The 7248-nt window shown below is 37.3% G+C and overlaps 1 pseudogene; it reads right to left on the bottom strand.

Annotated features, from left to right (window-relative positions):
• Positions 1-5783: 5783 nt before the first annotated feature.
• LOC129560532 (malate dehydrogenase, cytoplasmic-like) lies at positions 5784-6905 on the bottom strand (annotated as a pseudogene).
• Between the last annotated feature and the right edge of the window lie 343 nt (positions 6906-7248).

Genomic DNA, 7248 nt, shown 5'->3' with positions numbered 1-7248 from the left:
CTTCAGGTCCTTGCTCTAAAGAATGTCTTTGGGAAGATCTGTGCAGAGAAGAACTAAGACCTGTTGATAAACAGCCAGCAGCAGCTTGCCCGTCACATGTGGCACGTTACAAACAAATCCTCCAGCCTCTATCCAGCCTTCAGATGACTGCATGTGACACTCCAAGCCACAACTGAACAGCCAAGAAATTCATGTGTTCCTAATCCACAAAAACTGTAAGAGATGAGAATTTTTTATTGTTGTTTTCAGTCACTAAGCTTTGGAGAAATTTTTTACACAGAAACGATGAAACTTGCTCCTTATTTTCTTAACAATGTCTTTTGAAGAACAGAGTTTTTATTTTGCTAAAGTTCAGCTTATAAGTCTTCGTTTTGTGACTCATGCTTTTTGAATGACATGTTTAAGAATGTTTACCTATTCCTATAGAGAAGATAAAGTTTACCTACTGCAATAGAGAAAAGAATTTTTTATATGTTTTCTTCTTGAAATTTATAGTTTTAATCTTTTCATTTGGAACTGTAATATATTTCAAATAAATTTTTCCATAAGGTATCCTCAAGGAAAGGATCGATGTTATTTTTTTTTCTAAATGGATATAATATTATTTCAACACCATTGGTTGAAAAGATAGTCCTTTAACTTACGGACGGAAAACTCAGCATCATTTTGGACTCTTTAATCCATTCCATTTAACTGTAAGCCTATCTTTATCACACTGTGTTGACTATAATAATTTTGGAAAGTATGGATATCAGGAAGTGTAAATTTTCCTAATTTGTTCTTCTTTTCAAAATGGTTTTGACTCTCCCGGATTCTTTGCATTTCCATATAAATTAGCTATTTAATTTTTATTTAAAAAAATACCTCTAGGAGTTTGGGATAATTAATATGTAGATCAATTTAGGAAAAACTGACACATTTAAAGTATCTAGGGGACTTGCCTGGTCATTGAGTGGCTGGGAATCTGCCTGCAATTGCAGGGGACACGGGTTTGATCGCTGGTCTGGGAGGATCCCACATGCTGTGGAGCAACGAAGCCCGCGGGTCACAACTAGTGAGCCTGTGATCTCAAACCCCCGAGCCGTAACTACTGACAAAGCAGTTCCTGAAGCCCACGTGGTCTGGGGCCATGCTTGCCAGCAAGAGAAGCCACTGCAAGGGGAAGTCCTCAGTCCAGAACTAGAGAGTAGCCCACCTTGCTGCAACTGGAGAAAACCTATGAGCAGCAATGAAGATTCGCGCATCCAGTAAATAAATTGGATGTAAATCAATCAATAAAAATGTCTTTTAAGAAAGGTATCTAGTCTTCTAATCCACAAATACAGTATAGATCTCAGTTTATTATCTTCTCTAATTTCTCTTAGCAATATTTTATATTTTTTATAATACTCGTATAGTAGATACTTATCCTTAAGTATTTTATACTTTTCATGCTATTATAAATGGATTCTTAATTTCCTTTTCTAATGGTTCATTGATAGTCTATTTAAATAATTTGATGTTTTAATATTGGCCTGGTATGCTGAGCCCTTGCTAATAAGTTTATTAGTTCTAGTAGTGTTTTTTGGATTTCTTGGGAGTTTTCATGTATACTATCATATATCTGCAAATAAAGAGAGTTTTACTTTTTCCTTTCCATTCTGCATGCTTTTATTTACTTTTTTCATTTCATTGTACTGGCTAGAACATGCAGTACAATGCTAAACAGAAGCAATAAGAAATAGCGGCCTTGTCTTGTTCCTAATTTTAGGGAAATCATTCAGTGTTTTACTATTAAATATGATATTGTCTCTAGATATTTTGCATATGTCCTTTGCCAGGTTGAGGAAGTTTCTTTCCTTTCCTAGTTTGCTGAGAGTTTTTATCATGAATGATTGTTGACTTTTATCAATTGCTTTCAAGGGGCTTCTATTGAGATGATCTTATCTTTTTCTTTTTTCTTTTTAGATTGTTTTGATGATGGATTAAATTGATTAATGTTAGACAAACTTACATTTCTGAGGTAAACCAAACTTGTTCTTGGTGTATTATACTTTTTATTTATTGCTGGATTCTCTTAGCTAAATTTTTAAAATATTGAAGAATCCAAGTTCATTGGGAATATTGATCTGTATTTTTCTTCTAATGTCTTTTTCTGGGTTTGTTTTCAGGGTAAGCTTGGTCCAATAAAATGAGCATGGTAGTTTCTTATCTATTTTCTGAAGAAGTTGTGTGATATTTTAATTATTTATTTCTTAAATGTTTGAAAGTTTTTCCAAAAAACTGTAGTTTATTTTTTATTGAAGTATAATTGATTTACATGAAACCTTTCATCAGTGAAGCTGTCTAGGACAAGAGTCTCCTTTTGGAGAAAATGTAAATTATGAACTTTGTTTGTAGATAAAAAATTTAATTTTCTATGTCTTTTAGGTGCCAGTTTTGGAAATTTGTGTCCATCAAGATTTTTTTTTCCATTTCACGTGTCATATTTATTGGCCTGAAGTTATTTTATTCCTCTATTATTCTTTAACATTTGTTCAGTATTTGATGTCTCATTTATTCCTAATATTAGTGTTTTATGTATCCTCTTTTTTTCACTCAATAAGCTTAGTTAAAATTATTTCATTTGATCGAGCTCTTCAAAAAAAGAAGCTTTGGTTTCATTAATTTTGTTTGTTCATCTTCTGTTTTATTTCCTTTACCTTTATCATTGCTGTATTTCTATTATTTAGGGCTTATTTTCTCTTCTTTTCCTTGCTCACTAAGGTGAAAGTTTACACTTTGTTATGATGCTATTTGCAAATTTTGGAGCCTAATCCCGTGTCAGTCACATCATTTGCAAGTATTTCCTCCCAGTCCGTGTGTTGGCTTTTCATTTTGTTTATTGTTTCCTTTGCTGTGCATGAGTTTAAGTAGGTCCCATTAGTTTATTTATTTATTTATTTTTGATGTATATTATCAATTTATTCAGGAAGATAGAATTTTTAGTGCACATTTTCACTGAATAAATACCATCTCCAATATATAAACATTGAATATTCATTTTATAGATAAAGAAACATAGCTACTTTTAAAAATTTTTTATTCTTTAAAACTTTTTTTATTTTATTTTGGAGCATGGCCAATTAACAATGTTGTGATAGTTTCTGATGCACAGCAGAGTGACTCAGCTATACATATACATGTATCCCTTCTAGACCATGCTTCCCTGGTGGCTCAGACGGTAAAACATCTGCCCGCAATGCGGGAGACCCAGGTTCAATCCCTGGGTTGGGAAGATCCCCTGGAGAAGGAAATGGCAATCCATTCCAGCATTCTTGCCTGGAAAAATTCCATGGATGGAGGAGCCTGGTAGGTTTATTCTAGACCATCAGTTCAGTTCAGTTCAGTCGCTCAGTCGTGTCCGACTCTTTGCGACCCCATGAATCACAGCACGCCAGGCCTCCCTGTCCATCACAAACTCCCGGAGTTCACTCAAACTCACCTCCATCGAGTAGGTGATGCCATCCAGCCATCTCATTCTCTGTTGTCCCCTTCTCCTCCTGCCCACAATCACTCCCAGCATCAGAGTCTTTTCCAGTGAGTCAACTCGTTGCATGAGGTGGCCAAAGTAGTGGAGTTTCAGCTTTAGCATCAGTCCTTCCAATGGACACCCAGGATTGATCTCCTTTAGAATGGACTGGTTGGATCTCCTTGCAGTCCAAGGGACTCTCAAGAGTCTTCTCCAGCACCACCATTAGTTTATTTTTGTTTTAATTTCCGTTATTTGGGGAGACAAACTGAAAAAGATAGTGCTGTGATTTATGTCAGAGAGTGTTCTGTGCATGTTTTCCTTTAGGAGTTTTATAGTTTTCGGTCTCACAGTTAGATCTTTAATCCATTTTGAGCTTATTTTTGTGTATTTTGTTAAAGAATAGTCTAGTTTCATTTCAAGGATGTCCACTCTCACCACTCTTATTCAGCATAGTTTTGGAAGTCCTAGCTATGGCAACAGAGAAGAAAAAGTAGTAAAGGGGATCGAATATGGAAAAGAAGTTAAACTGTCACTGTTTGTAGATGACATGATACTATGCATAGAAAACCCGAAAGATGCTATAAGAAAACTGCCAGAGCTCATTTGTCAATCTGGTAACACTCATCAATGAATTTGCAAATTACAAAATTAATACATAGAAATCTGTTGCATTTCTATACACTAACAACAAAAGATCAGAAAGAGAAATTCAAGAAACAATTCAATTTACCATCACATCAAAAAGAATAAAATATTTAGGAATAAACCTACGAAGGAGACAAAACACCTGTACTCCAAAAACTTAAGATGCTAATTAAATAAACTGAAGAAAACACAAACAGAAAGATAGATACACCAAGGTTGTGTATTGGAAGAATCAATATTGTCAATATGACTATACTACCTAAGGCAATCTACAGATTCAGTGCAATCCCTATCAAATTACCAATGGCATTTTTCGCAGAACCGCAGCAAAAAAATCTTAAAATTGTTATGGAAACACAAAAGACCCTGAATAGCAAAAGCAATCTTGAGAAAGAGAAACAGAATTGGAGGAACCAGACTCCCACTGGAGTGGGTTGCCATGCCCTTCTGCAGGGGATCTTCCTGACCCAGGGATTGAACCCACATCTCTTAGGTCTCCTGCATTGGTAGGTGGGTTCTTTACCACTAGTGCCACCTGGGAATAATATATTTTAAATAATTACTACTTAATTCCCCCCCAATAGGCTACTGAGGCTCTGTGTTCATTGTTAATGTTCCAGTTTGTTTCTAGAGGTTTTTTTTTCCCTGTCTGCACTTCAGTTTGGATAGTTCAATTCTTTTTTAATGTATCTCAAATTTCACTGATTTTTTTCTTCGTTTATAGTATCTAATATATTTTTAAGAGCATTTAGTAAAATTCCTCCTTCAATTGCTGTAGTTTTCAATCCTAAAAAATTATATTTTGCATTTAAAAAAAGAATCTTCTCTTTCCTTTTCTTTATATTCATGTTTTCCTTAAATACTCGAATATGTTTAAGATAGCTCTTTTATCATTCTTATTTGCTAATGCCATCATTTATATCACTTCCCAGTTTGTTTCTATTGCCAGATTATAAATCTGGTGTAAGAAACAAGTCCATACTTCTCTGCATGTCAAGCAAATGTTAATTGCATGCTGAGTATTTTAAGTGTGAGCCTGCTGAGTTCTGGGTTTTGTTTCCTTTTTTTTTTTTTTAAGAGTGCTAAACTGTGAAAGTTTGTTCTGTTAGCTAAGTTACCTAATAGTTGACTAGATTCCCTTTTTTTAAATACAAATTTTATTTAGGATGCAGCACTAACAACATGATGATAAATTGTCACCAATTTATACCAAGAAACACACTATCTTTAAAATGTGTTGTTTTCACAATTTAAGTATAGCGTTATCATTATTTGATACTAGGGTCAAAAACCGGAGAAGGCAATGGCAAGCCACTCCAGTACTATTGCCTAGAAAATCCCATGGATGGAGGAGCCTGGTGAGCTGCAGTCTGTGGGGTCGCTAGGGGTCGGGCACGACTGAGCGACTTCACTTTCACTTTTCACTTTCACACATTGGAGAAGGAAATGGCAGCCCACTCCAGTGTTCTTGCCTGGAGAATCCCAGGGACAGGGGAACCTGGTGGGCCTCCGTCTATGGGGTCACACAGAGTCGGGCACGACTGAAGTGACTTAGCAGCAGCAGCAGCAGTAACAGTAGGGTCAAAAACAACCTTTAGAGTTTTCCTCTTTAAGGGCACTTAATGACATCAAAATGATTATCTAGTCATGCAGAGGAAAGCAATTCAAATGCAGTTTCTTTTCTTTTTGCCTGTTTCCTTGCAGTAAGATCCATCTTCTCTCATCTGAAAAATCATTAATAGGGAGACTTTCAACCACCTGCAGGTCTTGTTCTTGATTATAACAGGTAGAGCAGATCACCCAGAATACTGTAAAAGTTGCCTTAAGAGATAACACGTAAAGGACACAAATTCTCCCTTTGGGATTCCAAACCAGATGTGTCTGAAGCAGTGTCTGAAGTGGTCACAGATGGCTTTTGCAGCCAACACTGCACTGGATATTTTTCAGGCCTTGATGACCACAGTGCCATGCTGCTGCACGACCGTGAGGAATCCTCCCTTGAACCAGCTGTCATCTTTCAGAGCTGTGTAAATACCATCTTCCTTTCCGTACACTTTCACTTTGCTGTGATTGACATCTGGATACTGAGGTGAGGAATGGTTTCCCCAGATGATGATGTTCTTCACACCATTGCAAGTCACACCGGAGACTTCCCTGGTCTGGGGGTTAGGACCTGGCACTTCCACTGCAGGGGGGCATGAGTTTGCCCCCTGGTTGGAGAACTAAGATCTCGAATGCCCCATGGCACAGCCAAAAAAATAAAGAAATCACGACGTTTTACACCGAGTTTAACAGAGCATTTCAGCTTACTTAAGATCCAAAAGAGTCAAGCAATGAAAGTGCTCCCTGGGGATGGGCTTGGAGCAATCAGGCCATGGTATTGGCTGGGCTTCCCACCACGAGAACCGTAACTGACTTCTTGGCATGTTTCTCAAGGCTGCACCCTAGCATTTGAAGATTTTCATATTTGCTTTGAATAAATGTTTCCCCTCCATGCCATCCCTTTTTTGGTGTGGAGCACACAAGCAAAGGTCTGTGAGGCAATCTCTTTTTTTATCTGTGGCAATGACCTCTTTCAGAAGGGTTGGGCACAGTCTTGCAGTTCCATTAGGACACCATCCAAGACACCCATCATGAGAGTAATATCCAACGGCAGAAAAATTATAGGCTGGTCTTTACCAAAGGCAGATACATTTCTAACCCTGTACAGTAGTGACTATGCAATTTGACCAGCCGCTCCAGTCATAAGGACTCTGATTTGTTTCAAAATTTGTAGTCAAGGGCCTTCTGCTTTCAAGAGTTTTGTGACAGAAACCCTTAGAAACACTGTTGGTAGGATTGGGGGCTCTGTGGACAGTTTCAACACCTGCCTTGACTAGATTCTCTTAAGCCTTGCTTTTAAGCTTTTCTTTGGTGGACTGATTTAGAATAGACTATATTCTGGGTATTCAGATGACTCCTGGAATCTCACTGGCCAGAACTCAAACATCTCCAAGTTCTGTGTGAGCTTTGAGAGTCATCCACGTTACAGCCTCCTGGTCCATTTCTGTCTAGTTTTGGAAAGTTTCACCACATGAATGTGTCACAAAGTATTCAACAGCAGTCTCATG

Source organism: Moschus berezovskii, chromosome 16 (assembly GCF_049115385.1).
Source record: "Moschus berezovskii isolate FMDL1 chromosome 16, NW_MosBer_1.0, whole genome shotgun sequence".
Lineage (NCBI taxonomy): Eukaryota > Metazoa > Chordata > Mammalia > Artiodactyla > Moschidae > Moschus > Moschus berezovskii.
The sequence above is the reverse complement of the archived record's forward strand: the minus strand, read 5'-3'. Positions and strand labels throughout refer to the sequence as shown.